General features: G+C 35.9%; 1 protein-coding gene across 1 annotated transcript in view; it reads left to right on the top strand.

Annotated features, from left to right (window-relative positions):
- Positions 1-9,212: 9,212 nt before the first annotated feature.
- The window catches only part of LOC145663942 (uncharacterized), a 46,956-nt gene continuing 37,824 nt past the window's right edge, over positions 9,213-18,344 (top strand). Inside the window, exon 1 of the mRNA XM_081730164.1 lies at positions 9,213-9,425. The gene's annotated coding sequence lies outside the window, so the exon portion shown is untranslated. The remainder of the gene's footprint in view (positions 9,426-18,344) is intronic.

Below are 18,344 nucleotides of genomic sequence, written 5' to 3'. Positions count from 1 at the left end.
CCAAATGATCCCTACAAAGTTTGGATTAAGAATCGTAGTGAAGCTTGAAAATGATAAGAATATAATTTTACCAGCAAGATATTTACCCATGGAAGCATCAAAACAAGAAGAACTGCTGCGTTTCTTAAATACTGGATCTGTATTTTTATGTTATAATAGATTCTTGGGTCGAAGTCATCAATTTGAATTTAGTACACAGCAATTGTGATGAAATCATGAATTCAAACGTCAGCACATTAGACATAGTTGTATGAATTTGGTTGGTCATCATGACGTCAGCAACTGTGATGAAATCATGAATTCAAATGTCAGCACATTCCTTACCAATGACGTCAGCAATAACTATAAAATCAGCAAATACACTGTCATCCCACGAAATCATTTGAGCAAGTGCTTTTCAGGAGGGAAGATGTGTACTTCTAACGATAAAGAGTTCATCTTCGCAAGCTATTATCCAATAAATATATTTCAAACAAAACATGTGATGATTGGTATCAGTGCTAGAACATTTGAACCTGTGATTCGATTGGGCAAAGCAGAACAATTTGGTGTACAACTGACCTGTGAAGAATGGCAAATATTATGTTCACGAATCGACCAAATGAACGATTATTTTCATGATGAGCTAAATGTGACCATAGTCAAATCATTAGGCTCAAATCATGAAGTGGTGTTGCGTACAGTCCTCGAAGAGAAGATGGTGCTGTTACGTAAAAAGAGTACATTCCATGTCCCTCGCAACATGGTGTATCTAACACAAACTGAATGGAACAAATTCATCAGCGTATTTCAATGTGTGAAACATGCAGTGGAAGTGTGCAACAAAACTAGTATATTCCTGAAAAAGTACTATTTTGAAAAATGTGTTATGCATATTGTACAACATGTATCTAGATATTGTGATGGTTGTCAACATTGTTCGTGGGTGCATACCTGTATTGATAAACAGTTTATTTGTGATCAAATGGACATTGAGTTTCCACCAATTGATATTGCATTAGACCTTAAAAGACTTCAACTGGAATTAAAATTATATGCTAAAGACAAACTAGTGCAAGAAGTTCAAAATACATTGTATCGACAATATCCAGAACCACTATCTGGTATGGATGTATGTGGAGTGTAATAAAATGATCCATTTCAATGAATTGTGTTTTTTCATTTCAAGTACAACCCCAGGTTCTGACGTGTACTATTGCACCACAATGTTGTCAAAGGTTTTTGTTCTAAACAGTTCCAGTTCTTTACTAATAAATGCACAAACTTTTAAAAATGTCAACTCAAACTTTGAAACAAAAATTTCAAACAAAAATCTTTGAAACAAAATTTTGAAACGAAAAAAAATTCAAACAAAAAATTTCAAACCCAAAAAAAATTCAAACAAAATTTTAAAGCGAAAAAAATTTCAAAAAAATTTTGAAACAAAAAATTTGGAAACGAAAAATTTTAAACAAAAAAATTTAAACAAAATTTTCGAACAAAAATTTTCAAACAAAAAATTTCAAACGAAAAAATCTCAAACAAAATTTTGAAACAAAAAAATTTGGAAACGAAAAAATTTTCAAACCAAAAATTTCAAGCAAAAAAATTTCAAACTAAAAAAATTTTACGTTTCACGGTTAACCGTCAAACTTTATCCGGTTTTTAACTATTCGATTAACAAATAAACGGTTTTGATATTTATCAGTGAGTGCAAAATGTTGAACGAAACCAAGATTTTTAAATGTTAAACAAAACTTAAAACTGAATACAGCAAAGATTTGAAAATCATCAACCAATCAGATTGCACGAAAGATAGTGATCAACCAATCAGATTGCAGGAAAGATAGTGATCAACCAATCAAATTGCATTAACAATAACTTTGCCAGTGTTGTAGCATGTATTGCCTTTCGTCTATGAGTCATAAGATTCAATAAGGTTAGCTATCAGATTTCAAATCAAGCACCACCAATGATCTTAGACTATGAGCTGTGACTAAAGTTCAATGTATTGTTTCAAATTTCGCACCTTATGTTAAAATTCTGTTTATCACCATTCCCAAATTTAAAGAATACTTCTCTTGATATACCTAAGTCTTAGAGTTAATCATATCATTATATGTTCAATAATGTCAATAATGTCCGTCAATTGTTTACCTGAGTAGAACCAACTGTTTTCTAGAAGTGTGTGTGTACTCAAACTTAAGAAGTACCACAACAAAGGAAATGAATCCCTGTACACTACCTCATCAAGGACAATCACGTGGTACAACGTCTTGCTTACGTTTATATTTGGCGGGAATAACCAAAACCAATAACGCAATTCTCAAATTATCCTACAAAGTTTCAATGTTCCAATGTCCTGGACTCCTAATTCCATCATAGGTCAATAACTGATTACGTGATCATACTCATATTTCACAATGATTTACCCAATGAATGAGATACCATCCAATTACCAATTATTGATATGACAATAAGAAATGTACCCCTCCCAAAATTTAAGATTGGTACACAAATACACCTGTGTGTTATGAAAAAGTAATAAATCCTGTACTTATTCAATAATAAAGCCGGTCAATAACCTTTAAATTTTGAATATTTGGCCATAAGAGGAACACCAATGGGTCCTAGAAAAAGGTTTACCGAATTTTGTTATTTGATAATTCCCCAAATTTAAAAGGGAACATAAACATATAAAGGTAATAAACCTCTGTACATACCCATATAACATGTACCCATGAAAGAGAAACGAGGTAAACCACCCAAATTTATCATAATACATGTTAGGGTCCAGTACTATAATACCAAATATATAAAATGAGCAATTTCTAAAATTTAAGGGATGGGCCAAGGTACCCCTAACAAATTTTAAAGGGGTGCACAAATGTACCTATGTCCTATGATAGGGAATAGACCCCTATACATAACCATATAAACATATAAGGTAATAGGACCTCATCCAAGAGATAAATTGGGTCAAAATGTCAAACACGTGGTACAACGTATTGCTTACGTTTATATTTTGGCAATTTCGTACCCATGAAAGTGGACGATGTGGACCATCCAAATTTATCATAATACATATTAAGGTCCTGTACTATAATACCGAATGCTTAAATCAAAAAAATTCCAAAATTTAAGGGGCGGGCCAAGGTACGTACCTCTCCTAAAATTGAAAGGGATGCACCAATGTACCTATGTCTTATGATAGGAAATGAACACCTATACATTACAATATAACCATATAAGGTAATAGGACCTCATCCAAGGAGATAAATTAGGTCAAAAACCAAACACGTGGTACAACGTATTGCTTACGTTTATATTTTGGCAATTTTGTACCCCTAAAAAGGGAACGAGGTGGACCATCCAAATTTATAGTGATCCATATTAGGGTCCTATACTGTAATACCAAATGTTTAAATTGAACAATTTCCAAAATTAAAGGGGTGGGCCATTGTACCCCTCCCGGGGGTGCAAAATGTACCTATGTCTTATGATAGGAAATGGACCCCTATACATGACCATATAACCATATAAGGTAATAGGACCTCATCCAAGGGAATAAATTAAATCAAAAACCAAACACGTGGTTGTACCTAAATTTGGCAATTTCGTACCCATGAAAGGGAACGAGATGGACCATCCAAATTTATCATGATACATAATGAGGTCCTGTACTATAATACCAAATGCTTAAATTGGAGAATTTCTGAAATTGAAGGGGTGGGCCAGGGTACCCCCTCCTAAAAATTTAAAGGGGTGCACCAATGTACCTATGTCTTATGATAGGGAATGAACACCTATACATGACCATATAACCATATAAGGTAATAGGACCTCATCCAAGGAGATAAATTAGGTTAAAACCAAACACGTGGTTGTACTAAAATTTGGCAATTTTGTACCCCTAAAAGGGAACGAGGTGGACCACCCAAATTTATAGTGATCCATATTAGCGTCCTATACTATAATACCAAATGTTTAAATTGGGCAATTTCTAAAAATGAAGGGGTGGGCCAAGGTACCCCTCCCAAATTTTTAAAGGGGTGCATTAATATACCCATGTCTTATGAAAGGTAATGGACCCCTGTATACGCCCATATAACCATATAGGGTAATAACACCTCATCCAAGGGGATAAATTAGGTCAAAACCAAACACGTGGTACTACGTATTGCTTACGTTTATATTTTGGCAATTTGGTACCCCTAAAAGGGAACGAGGTGGACCATCCAAATTTATCATAATACATATTAGGGTCCTATACTATAATACCAAATGTTTAAATTGGGCAATTTCCAAAATTTAAGGGGTGGGCCAAGGTACCCCTCCCAAATTTTTCAATGGGTGCATTAATATACCCATGTCTTATGAAAGGTAATGGACCCCTGTATACGCCCATATAACTATATAGGGTAATAACACCTCATTCAAGGGGATAAATTAGGTCAAAAACCTCCGAAATGTGAATTTTTGGCAATTTTTTACCCATGAAAGGGAACGACATTGACCCCCAATACTGATAGAGGTACATACTGTGGTCCTAGGCTACCATACCAAATTTTTAGATTTGGCAATTTCCAAAATTTAAGGGGTGGGCCAAGGTACCCCTCCAAAATTTTTCAAGGGGTGCATTAATATACCCATGTCTTATGAAAGGGAATGGACCCCTGTATACGTCCATATAACCATATAGGGTAATAACACCTCATCCAAGGGGATAAATTAGGTCAAAAACCTCCGAAATTTGACTTTTTGGCAATTTTTTACCCATGAAAGGGAACGACATAGACCCCCAATACTGATAGAGGTACATACTATGGTCCTACCCTACCATACCAAATTTTTAGATTTGGCAATTTCCAAAATTTAAGGGTGGTGGTTCTATGTACCCCTGCCAAAATTTAGGGGTTGGGCCATGGTACCCCTGCCAAAATTTAGAGGGGGTGGTCCTATGTACCCCTAGGTCCTTGACCCCGGGCCAGGGACCATGGGTCCTGGGGCAGGGACCCAGGTGCCAAAAAGTTCGGCAAAGTAACCCCATTACTACTTATGTACTCATAGAACGTACCTAGAACATGACAGATATATGTCCCAAGTGACGACATAAAAACAGGTGACTGTTGAAGTGCGAAACTGAGCCAGGTATATAACTGCTATTTGTGGTACATAGTTACAAATATCAATTAGGTGTAACAAGCACCTAAAACTGTAGGTAGCTGAAGTAAATACTTAGCACATGAACAAGGGCGCCGATCCTGGGGGACAGGATGGCCCGGGCCCCCCAAAGATCATGTGGACCCCCTCATTGTATTTGTGAATATACAATATTTGGCATAATTTGAATGCAATTTGTATATATACCGATTGCATCAGAATGGGCCCGCCAAATTTACAGAGAAATCGGCGCCCTTCCAGATGAATATCATATGTGCCAAGTGTCGGGTACCTAAAATGTAGCTGGGTCATCTAAATGGCACGTGTCTTGTGCTGTTAGATCTACAAGGGTTCGAAATAAATAAGATCGGTTGCGAAATATTAAAAACTAATAACATATATTTCAGGTTATTTTTGAACAAAATCTACATGTATGTAACTAGTTTACTTCCCTCTACTATAGTTTAAAGTCGAACGTTTTTCCTCGTAGGCTAAAGCAGACGGATAATTACTGAAAATGAATGATGAAAAAAAAAATACTGTGCACTTTCATCAGAAATTGAACCCCGTATCATGTGCACTAAAGACGCACACACTAACCACTAGACCTGCAGGGAGGGCGTACATCTTTGTCATTCGGTTTAGTTCATTCCCTCTCATTATAAGATTCTTGGTATGGATAAGAATGCAATACACTTGATTTAATATTCTTCATATTTTCGTCTTTTATTTAAGCTCCGTAGTAATTGATATTACGATGAATCGGTTGTTGGAAGCCCTTCTACCCTAAATATATAGATATCTATTATCTGTAGTATCGTTAAAAGATATAAGCTATCATTAAAAGATATATCCAGTTTTACACATTCTAAGCTAGGCAAAAGCAGGCCTCTACTCTAGAGATACCTATGACTAGGCTAATAAAATTGGATTTCTTTTAGAGAGAATTTTGACGATCTTTCCTTGATATCTCGAAATAATGAAAAGAGTTTGAATAAATTTCTAAGAGGCATTTTATCTCAATATTTTATTTTTATTTTTGAAATGAAATAAAAAGGAATCTTTAAATTTTACGTCCGATGTTTATGCCAGGTAGGCTAAAGGAGAGAGTGATGATGAAAAATGAATGAAATGGTGAAATGAAGAAAGTAGGAGGAAACGGGGGAAGCCCGAGAAAACCCACACATACGGTGTTCGTCCACCACAAAGTCCACTTGTTGCGAGCTTGGATCGAACCAGGGACCCCGCGAATCAGCGGTAAACACTTTACCATGAGCCACCACTTTTATTTTTAAATTTCGTATTTTAGTGGAAATTCTTATTCATATCTGATTTTAATTTATTTTAATTCCCAGCGCGAGCTGATGTCTAGCTGCAGCAGAATATAGCGGACGGGCGCACAGTGGTCGGAAACGGTAAAAGCGGTCAAAAATCGATTTTGTCAACTTCACCGCCTATGAAATCGGTATTGATATTTAATTATAAGCATCTCTCCTGCTTCCAAACCCGGAGTTTCAGGACATAAGAATATTTTCGCTGTTCATAAAATGCATGTAAACATGAACAAATAAAAGAACCTAAAAATCAGTAAAAAATGAACCAAACAATATATGTTATAACCATTTTTTATCGTTTCTGATATCGATGAAAGCGGTTGGATAATACATTGGACTCAAATAATGTGTATTTAGTGAAGAGTTTTATATGTTATCCATTGTGTTATCATTTATATGATGGCTTTGTTAATGTTACCGAAAAGTTACATATACGCTGACGTTACTAGCTCTGCAGTCTAAGCTTACCCTTGCTTATCTGCAAAATAAGGTTTATTGAGTTGACCGTGAGTAGTACAAAGGTTGAGCATTGGAAGTAGCTGCAGCCAAGTGCAACAGCTGAAGGACTCAGCCCCATCTAACTGGAAATGTGTGATGAGTAATGTTGTTGTGGTCCAATCGAGTTCAGTTATCTGAGCTTTACAAATGGAAAGGCATACTGTCTTGTACTTAATTTGGATTGCCCTTCGTCCCTGAATCAAAAATATAGTGAAAGCGTTATACGTATTGCAGTGGTAAACAATCAGTCATGTGGAGCTTCTGTATGTTACACTTCAATGCAATAGCATATAAGAAGATTCTATACTGAATCTTTTAACTTTGTCGAAACAGCGTAATTCTGAACTAAATTACATTCCAGTAAGTATTAGTGTTTCTTCAAAGATGGTGCGAATGCAAAACCGCGAACTTTAATTTTGTATCCTAATGCCAAACACACACTTGCTTTACACTGTCTTTCTATTAGCTCCACATACAATTAGAGGGAGAGCACATTGAACCAGTAACCGCTTCACGGATGCATATTAACAACTGTCATAACTTCGTACTGGCTAGCGATGTCCAATTTACATAAGGAGTCAACATGTTACGTTTTCAATTTATAAACCACATGTATGATTCACGATGATAGATTTCAAGATGGCGGTTTTCATTGTTCTGTGTCCTCCCCAATTTCTCCTCATCTTTATTACTCCTCTAAGTTGTTCCTTTGGTTATATTTTGCAGTATTTGACATTTATGCGAAGGGATTCCACACTTTTGGACCGCCCTGTATCTATGTAACTGCACCTATTGCAGCAGGGGTTCTTCAAATCGCTTTTACAGTAGTTACAATCGATTTAGAAATTACAATTGCGTATAGAATGATAGAGAGACGCCCGTCAACTTCTATTGTTTCTGAATAAATTTTTGTCCGCTTTTTCCAAGTTTCCGACCACTGTGGGGTGCCTGCCTCCTCTAGCGTCGTCGCTGTTAATAAAACTATTGCTGAAAGGGCCTTTTTAAACTTTAATTTAATGAACCAACAGAGGGGACTCAATCTAATCTTTTTCATTTCCTTCGTTTTGGTAAATGTTTCTTTTAGATGAGCCATGTGCAACAATCGACTACGGTTTAGTGTTCGTAGTTTGAGGGAAATTTCCCTAACCTAGGGAAATTTTATAGGTAATTTTTTCAAAAAGGGAAAAGGGAATTTTTTGATAAAACGTGAAAAATTCAGATAAACTCTCTAGCTGACTGACGGCCATATGCATAGTCGACCACGTACGGGTCCCCTAGACCAACACCCTCTTATATTCGCGAAGTGCCTAGAGGGATTTAACATGTAATATCTCGCAAATGGTACAAGCTACCGTAAAACTCACTACACAAATGAATTTCCGAGAACATTTTGTATGAATTTGATGTATCACATGCACCTATTTCCATTTGAAAAGCCGAAAGTTGAATTCAAGATGGCGGCCGGTGTGGATAAAACCTATCAGAGAAGCAGTACTTGATCCAATTTGTTTTGCATATGCCCACATCCATATTCAGTTACATCTAAAGAAACTAAAAGCATTTTGTGACCAAGCGTTATAGCAGTGTAATAAATTCCGGATATATGATGGCCCATAAATATGCAAATTACCAGTATGAGCCGCTAAAGTTAGTACAATACACTTTGGGCAGCGGAAAACTTTGCATTTAAATCAATTTTAGACGAATCCCGAGGGCACACTTCGCGAATGTACCTTGTCAATATTAGGTAAGATGTGCATGTGAATGGAATTGTTAAATATGCTGCTTTCTTGCAAAAATACAGAAAAACAACCCTCCACCCCCGAGGAGTTGACATTCCCCCCCGGGTGAAAATGTCTGAATTCAACACTGATGTTTGCCGTTCTGTGAGTGCGTGTTAGTTGTCTTCCCGTAGAGTTAAGAAAGCTACAGGAATTGCAGTTTAATTGCCATGGAAAATAACCGAAATATAATCTATTAGAGCACAATTCCAGCATCTTTCACATCTTCAAACAAGTTCACGATATATTAGTCAGCCACTTTTAAACTAATTGAGAGAACATTTCGCAAAGTTTTTCACAAGTTATTTTTTAATTGCACAAAAATTGAGTTCCTAAAATGCCTCTTCTTCTTTCTAATTGTCTCGTAGGCCCTCGACGCCAGCAGTTCTCTGAGATTGGTCTACCTCCTGTTCCAACTTGCACAGTTTTGGTTAACATAATTTCTTTATGTACTGGCAACATAGGAAAGCTCGTTAAGTGATTGGCGGTAGTATATTTTGTATGGTGTTTGGAGAAAGTTTGGAAAAGATTTAAATGTTTATTAAATAAGGATTACATAATTTTAACATTTCTTTTTTGTATGCGCGATTTACATTATGAGATGCATCAATATATTGTGTTCTAATGTGTGAATGATTAATAGTTGGCTGTTGATGATTATTGTCTTGAGGTAAATATAAAAACGTTCGTATGAAAGCGTGTATATTGTACTGTACTGTATATGCTGTTCTCTGAAGAAGAAACTATTCTCATCTTTGTGTTGTATATGAAATTTATTTCTTTATGTATAATGTACATACATTGTTAATATAGCATTAGGCGGTAAAGCTGAATATAGCTGATCCTTTGCTGTTGAATGAAGGCGTTTCGATTGTTTTCAAGTATCTATTACATTTGGCTAAGTCGTGTGAAAATACTGTTCTGATGAAATAAATACTATACAGATTATGCAGTAGACGAAATGATCAAATATATAAATTATAGCTATATGTAATTAAAAACGGTAGACTGATAAGATAGTTTAGAAATGGATACTTAGCTACATAATAACGCTTTTTCTATTAACAACTAGATGTACAACAATAATAGGTAATAAATTACAATATTGTGTTTGGTAATAGTATACATGAGAACCCCCCTGATCTGCGTTTCTTCTGTGTTCTATTACCACTTCTACATTAAATACCACAAATTTTCTACGTAGTGCAATAGTAAGAAGGGGTTAAATTCCAAAGTTGGGCGTCCGTTTCCAGCGAAATTTTTAAAATTTACAGGAAATATATGGATAATTTGATCGTTTGTGTGCTTGATAATATATAAGAGTCTCGAAAAATTATTTATTTGTTATATATAAGCGGTTATAAACATGGGACTATATGGCGAGCGGAGGGAACTACTTGGCGCAAGGTAACCAAACAGTTGCATTGTGGGAAAGAAACGAGCATTTATGTTACCAATATGGCGAATGTACAAGGGCAATGAACTAGCAGTTTTAACATTTGTGAAGGAATGCATTGATAACGAGCAAAATCTTTTAAAAGCTTGTGAAGAGCACGGATTAATGAACCTAGTAACAAATTGCAGAAAGTGTGGAAAGGAGATAACAGTGAAAAAACTTGACGAAAGCGGACGCCCAACTTCGGAATATATGCCGTAAGAAGTATCCATGTGCACAAGACATGCGATATGCGTTAAATCACCCCTCCTACATACACACACATAGTCATAGATAAAGTACAAGGACACTACACATGCAGATATAAAGTACAGGTACGTTCTTTTTTTATTTTCGTATCAGTCGATAAGTAAATAAAAGTCGCTTTGTTACCCCTTTTGTAAGTTCGTACATACTCAATGAATAATCCCTAAAAGTATGAGCGTCCTGCTCCTTTGGGAACTGATGCAGCTTTTTCTATTATCAACTAGATATAGAACAATAATAGCTAATAAATTACTATATTATGTTTTTAAGTGCTCTCCGAATTTAGGTCATATATTTGCAAACTCTATAACGACATATTAGTAAGTTTTCAGTTTAAGTTACCTCCCTTACGGGAGATTCATAAAGGAAGTCCCGGCCTTAGAGCCCTGTGGACTGCTTCACTGAATTTGTTTTAAATAAGAATAGGTACTAGAATAGCACGTGCCAAGATGGCAGAATTTGCCTGTTTTAAATAGAATTGTTGGCTTAAATTTAGAGTTGCCCCTCCAGTCCAGAGTTGCCCTTGGACTTTGTAACATACAAAAAACAGTGCTTAAAGTATTAAAAATTGTTACATTTCACTTAACTTCAATACTCCGTGGGCTTCACAAAAATTTAAAAGGTTTTCTTCGTTATTTTTGCGCATCCATTACACCTGTTCGCCATATTTTACAACTACCATGCTGCTGAAAGCTTCCGCGAATGCTTCCGCATGCGGCAAATAGTACTAACTTCCATATATCTTTTCTCGTATTAAACATAACTCTCCTGCCAAATTTACATTCCTAAACATCAAATAAAAACTTCAAATTATCATTTCTTACCACATTTCTCCTGTAAATTTTCCTAATTTTTATAAAAAGCGGAGGGGTAACTCTAAACTTAACCCGAATTGTTTATCACGCTGTTAATGTAATAAGGAAGGATAAGCGGCGCATGAACATATTGAAAATGAAAAACAGTATATGAAGATTGTAACAAAGAATAAAATTGTCCAAAGTAATGAATTGTAAATAGTAAAAATTGAATAAAAAATGAGACCAAAGCTCCCCAATACTTAGTGTTTACAGCGCCATCTCTTCACGACATATTAGTCTACCCTTTATTTCAGAAGAAGAATCTGTAAGTAATAAAAATGTATGGCGATGTTATCTCTTACATAAGTAATAATGTACTAATACCGGTACACAATAACACACTGAGCAAGGCTATGTGATAATATGTAAAAAACAGTATCCTAGCCTTGCTCAGTGTGTTATTGTGTATTAGTACTAAATGGAAACAAGGCCTGATAGAATAGTTAAAGTAATAATGTGTTAAAAGAAAGTAAATATATATTCTTGAAAGGCCATATTATTAATCTAACAATGCAGATCTGCAGGTTTCATTTCTTCTAATGTAATGGGATTAACTTCCCCAGATGGCAGCACCGAAACCATCCCCAGATGGCAAAGGTACGGAGAAATGGACATAAATGTCAGCATGAGATTAACATCAAAGGTAATAAAGGCCATCATCATTGCAGGATGTGATTTATTATTGAGAAAATGAAGTTAAATTTTGGACTACGTGAGTTCGTGTATTGATGGGATACTAGGTCAATAGGGAATAGAGCATAATGGCACTCTTAATAAATCTAGAACGCAGGGTTGGCTGGTTTAAACCAGCTTAAAAAAAAAAAAAAAAAAAAAAAAACTAGTTAAACCCCCCCCCCAAAAAAAAAAACAATCATGTGAACTTCAGAAAAATAAACACACTGCTGAACAAGACTGCACTTATTTAATATAAAAACACATTTACACGTGACGTTTCGATCTAGCCAAGATCCTCATCAGACGTGCACTCTGTTGCCTGAATACCTGTTGCTTAAATATATTGATATAAATTGGCAACAATTATCGACTGCCTACGTAGCTTCCAACATGAGCTTGGATTAGACTTATAGTTTCAATTTAATTGAATGATATCTGTATACTAAATTTGTAATTTAATACCTCATTTTTAGCATACTGATTATGATACGTTGACCATAAAATTTTACATGCCAAGCAATGACGGAATTTTTCCGTTGTTACTTTGCATTTAAGTAACAGGATTTTCTCAATGGCTAAAGTCTGAGTTTCCCGATTTATATATAATTCTGTATAATTGTTTCAGTTGTGCAACTGTTTATCCTTTTGCCCTTCTGAAATGACAATTATATTAACAAGTATGTAAAGATCAGTACGACGTTTCTTTAAAAAATTATTATTATTATCAGGAGTCCTTCGTGAATGAGTCGGCAGACTCACCGTATTTGTGGCCAATTAGTTCAGGTTTCGAGTTTAAATGGAGGACAATTTCTTTCGGATGTAAGCCGAGAAGCGGTTTGGATTCCGCTTTATGCTTAAGTGACCCCGTTTTTGCATAATAACACCAAAGTGAAACCGGTCGCTTTCTGTCCGTATGTAATACAAATACATAGAGCAAATTATTAAAACAAACAAACAAAAGGGTTTAAACAAACAAACAATCAAAAGAGGTTTTTTTGTTCTTTTTTAAAATAAAGTCCACGGTTTTTGCCAACCCTGCTAGGACGTGTATGCTGCAGTAATGTAGGGAAGTACAGAAGTGTGGATCCAAACTAATAAGAAAGTTGCATCTGAAACAAATGGGGCAGAATTTTGGGTGCTATCCCATTTATGGGGGTACAAATTTGTAAAAATATATTACGTGAAGAAATATATTACTTGATTTCCAATAGGATTGTCCAAGTAATCAAAATATATATGGGTCTTACCTCTTACGCAAAATAGAAAGTGTTGTATTTGCCACGTAATACTCCATAAGAAAAACCGAAGTGAAGTGCTATGTGAAGGCAGTGTACAAAGTTGTCATAGAAGTGTTCCCAAACATTACCACACGAGGGGAAAGGTTCTAGAATCCTGGTCCACACATATAGGTAGATGAAGGTGGGTTGGTTCCTTTATCAACGCTGAATAGTCAATTTACACAGTGATTCCGAGCGAGTGAAAGCAGGTTAATAGCCATGTTAATTACGGTACTTTCTTTATTACAACATAATGGATGTCGAACATTGGATGTGCTTTGTGTCATATAAAATATTTCTATTATTCTCGTTTATGCGCATCCTCACTGTCGCTAGCGCACCTGCTCAGGAAGGTTCTAGAACACAGGTTCGACATATAGGCTAGTAGCTAGGTTAGTTCATTTCTGTACCAAAGTTTAATATTTAATTCACATAGTATTGCCGAGCGAGCGTTAGCGAGTGAATGCAGGTTAGAGCCCCGCAAGACACGTTGTTTTCTGTCTTTATTACAGCTAGATGGGAATGAGGACCTGTGTTCTACCTTTCCCATCTGCTCCCTACGGATGCTTCCCCCTCGCTTACCACTCGGGTCCCCTTGCTTCGCTCGTGCTTTTTAGTAACCACTTAGTACAAGTTGGTTTGACACGCTGTAGTTATTCTCGCACCATCCTAAAATCAATCTGCATCCACAAATATAATTTCTCTCTTAAGAAACACTTTCTAAGGCAGTAAGTTTGCATTTCCTGCTAAGAGAAGTAGATATTTCATAATTATAAGTATGCATCCCCTTTTGTGAGAACTTAGGAAAAAATATTTTCTTGTGCGTTTTGTAATTTTTGATGTCCCAGGGACAAGTATTTGATAGAGGGCTTTGCTCCCAGTCCTGCCTCTAAAAGTTTATTTACATAATACTGTAATAGGGTGTTGTTCTGGTCGAAAACATAGGAAGGCAAGAATTCATTATTATTTCTGAATAGTGTGTTGTTTGCAGCATTTAACAATTGATAGGTATTAATTTTGCGCAGTAATACAATGCGAATAAATACGTATCTAGTGAAGAGCAAAGAAAGCATGACAATAGGAATTATTTGTGATTGACAGTTAAGTGGCCGAAAGAAGTGAAAGAGAAGCAATTCTAGGTAAGGTATATTAAAGTAAGAACAAATAAATAGCAATATAACGTTGCAAACGTTGTCATGTGGATCTACTGTGGTGGCGCCATCTGCAGATGATTAGCTATGTACTGTTTCAAGTGCAACGTAAGTTAGGTTTTATGTAATTATTAGTTCACTCGAATATCCACCGTCACTGACCATTCTCCTCCCTATGAACGCTATTCCGCGCTGGCTTCACTGCTGCGCTTTTGTTCTGACTCGGTTAAATAGCTTCGTGGTTTTTAGTGGCCACGTACCATATGTTGGTTCCTGCTTTTTTGCACGATCGTAATTTAGGGAGCCAACATTGAACACACCATAACTACGTTGTGAATGCATTGATTCAATCAAATTTGGAGACATGATTTTAAATTCTACATTTTATGTATATGATTAGAAAATGTTTTCATGTTCATAATGTTACCTACTAATCGCGTTTTATTGAAGCTTGGTAAATATATAGCAAGGATGATTGATTTAAATGCAATATATATTTTTAAATCTATGATTTAAATCAAACTTCTATTATCAGGGTGTCTATCGGTCACGAAAGTCATGAAAAAGTCACGAAATCAGAAAACGGTCATGAAAGTCAAGAAAAAGTCACGAGATTTAGCTTTTGGGTCACGAATTTTTTGTTATCTGTAAAAATATAAATAAAGACTGGAAAATTTTGCTCTGTAAAACATCAAGATTCACCTCCAAGAATGTCTATGGTCGGCTTTAGACTCTACCAAATCGCCGTTCTATCGCATGCATGAAAATTCTACCTAATTCGTACCCAAATTCACTCTTGAGATTGTCCTTCTGCTGGCATCATTGAGCAGTAGCGATGCAAATCGCATCGCATTGCCGAAACCACCTACGCATCTAACCAGTTTATTCAACTGTGAGAAGACACCAAGTTTTTATCGTTCCAGGGAACAGCCTTTGAAAGTAGAAGTAACATAGATAAATGCTAAAGAATATAGGTACTGTTATTAGTTTTTGAATGTTTCAAAATTTTATGGTTTGGTAAAGAAAAGGTCACGAAATTTTATTTTGGAATTTTAGTAGACCCTGATTATTTTAAACAGAAATAAAATGAAATGCAGTATTTCAGAGCATTCTGGTACATTAATCAAGATAAGTCTAGAACTCATATGTTAATCCCTATTATATGGTGGTAAGATCTTAATAATGCAAGTTTAAACAAAATATCTCACTTTTAGATTAAACTCGGTGGACCGAGAATTTTGACAATCTACTTTATTTAATCTATTCATATTACACAGGAGACTTGAGAAAAAAGTTAGCTTCAATTGGTCATATCTCCCGCAAATATTGAACTAGAGAGAAAAATAATATACCATTTTGAAGAGGAAAGAATAGGCTACAAGATATGTAAGGAACATTTATTTGAAAATCAAATATTTTCCGGGAAAATTTTGGATCAGTGGTATCTCAGAAAATACCCACTTGGTTTCCTTGAAATTAGGTACCAAGATAGCGTCATATGTCCGGCATAAATGTGCCAAATATTAACTTGGACCGAGAATGGACCTGGAGTCTACAATGATATTCGTATGACTATATCGGGAGTGACGCCTGGGGTGCCAATGTGGCAACTTTGCCTATTTGTCAGTAGTGGTGAAGTAAGGTGAAGCTGACCTGGCAGTAATGTTTTTGTGGTGCAGTCTGTAATTCAGGAATCCTGTGGGGAACTTTGGAACATTCCATTATCAATCGAAGTACACTTTATTGACCTAAATATGTGAAGGGTTCCCATTGGAATAATGCTCAAGCAACTGTGCACCCATTTCTAGCTTACTATCATAAGGAGGGTGTACTGCAGCATGTAACCGTGGTGATCATATCTCAATGCCTCAGACATGACACTTGCAGTTCATCTGTTCCAGAAAAAAAAAAAAAAAAAAAAAAATGGGGCAAATCCTGAAAGACAAGTTTTCTAATGTGTCAAAAATGTATTACTTCTCTGATGGAGCCTCATCTCAGTATATATATATATATATATATAAAATTCATTAACATCGTTATGCATTCCCACGACCATGGTGTGGCATGTGGATAGCATTTATTTGCAACCTCACATGGCAAGGGAGTGTGTGATGGTATTGGAGGTGCACAGAAAGGAATGCTGCAAAAGCAAGCCTTCAAAGACCGTACACAAATCACCTCATGACTTCCCGCCAATTGTACAACTGGTCCACGAATAACAACAAGGATTCTAAAATTGTGTATGTGTACTGCACAGAGGGGGAACTTGAAGAGGAAGCCACTTTTCTATAGGACAGATTTTATATAGCTCGACAGATACCTGAAACCCGTAAATTTCATTCTGTGGTTTCAGTGTCTCAAAGAAAGTTCGACTGCTTCAACACAGGCACTACCGACAAATTATCACTTCCAGCAGGTCAGTAATGGCTAAATATTTCTTACACCTTACTTCACCAGTATTGACGAGTTGTCACATTGGTACCACGAATGTCTATCCCGACATGATCACACGAAAATCGTTGTAGACTCTAGGCTCATTCTTGGCCTAAGTTGACATTTAGCACATGCCGGACGTATGGCCCTACCTTGGTATCCATTTTCAAGGAAATCAAATGGGCACTTTCTGAGGTATCACTGATCCAAAATTTTTAAAAAAATGTTCCTCACATATCTTGTAACCTATTCTTTCCTGTTCAAAATAGTATATTATTTTTCCTCTCTAACTCAATATTTACGGGAGATATGAGCCATTAAAGCTTACAAGATTGTACAAAAACATCAAATTTGGGGTACAGGGCTACCATTTGGTGCATGATCATCTTTTATAGGGGTCTACATGTACACCAAGTTTCATCGAAATCTGACACCATGAGGTTTTGGGTTTGTTGATTTCACATGTAATGACTCAATTGTTAGTGCAGAATTGTATATATCGTGGTAATAGACTCTCAAGTTGGAAAGATGGAATTCGGGATATCAGCTCGGTAAAGATAATTGAAAACGTGTCGCAGCATTTTAGAAAATTCTGCTTGTAAGGGAGGGATATTTTCTCCATATTCAAGTTAACATTGTCTGTCTCGTCGTCATGGAAAAAACATTGCACTTCGCTGGAGTCTTTTTTTTTTTTTTTTTTTTTGTCATATCATATATTCATTAAAATGCGTATCCTAAGGAAGGAAGGAGCAAGGGGTGCGGTTAAAATCTATGTCGAAAATAGATGCTTTCATATTGGGAAGTGAAATCTCGCATATAAGCTTCTCCTTATTGAAAATAAGTGTGTCCCAATGTGGCGCTGTAAGTGCTATGGTAGTTGGTGCTGTTTCAAAAGAGGGTTTTAGTAACTTTATATTATTATTTTTTAATGGACACATCAAAGCTGAGAAATACCTCGAGGTATTGCAAGATAAATTGCCACCCTTCCTCAAACAGGCAAACTGTTGCGGAACGCCATGCAATTCATAGATGTCGGAATATATCGTCGCATGAGAACCAGAGGAACGTAACTCCGAAAATGCGGTTTTGGTTTTCTTCATGTTTGAACATAATTTTGAAAGCCTCACTTGGTGTAAATGGAGCGTAACGCCATCTATTGTAATGTAGCTCATTGTCTCGTGCTTTTACTCTGAAATTTTAAACTTAAAAGACCAAAAATTGCGTTTTGCAGAGTAAATACCCGTTATATTGACAAAAAAGACGCCATTTTGAAATTTTACGGTGTCAAAATCTATATAGAAAATTTAGTCTTATGCTTGTACCCTAAAAATTTAAACTTAAAAGTCCTAAAGTTGTACCCTGTAGTGTGTGTGTGGTACAGGCAGACAAACGAACAAGTAGATCAAGTCATCTCAGTGACATTCGCCAAATATGAATACCAAATATATTAATTTAAAACAAAGATATGATTCATGTTTTATAAAATAAATGTTT

The sequence above is a fragment of the Thermobia domestica genome, chromosome 11, assembly GCF_964235325.1.
Source record: "Thermobia domestica chromosome 11, izTheDome1.hap1.1, whole genome shotgun sequence".
NCBI classification, from domain to species: Eukaryota; Metazoa; Arthropoda; class Insecta; order Zygentoma; family Lepismatidae; genus Thermobia; species Thermobia domestica.
The sequence above is the reverse complement of the archived record's forward strand: the minus strand, read 5'-3'. Positions and strand labels throughout refer to the sequence as shown.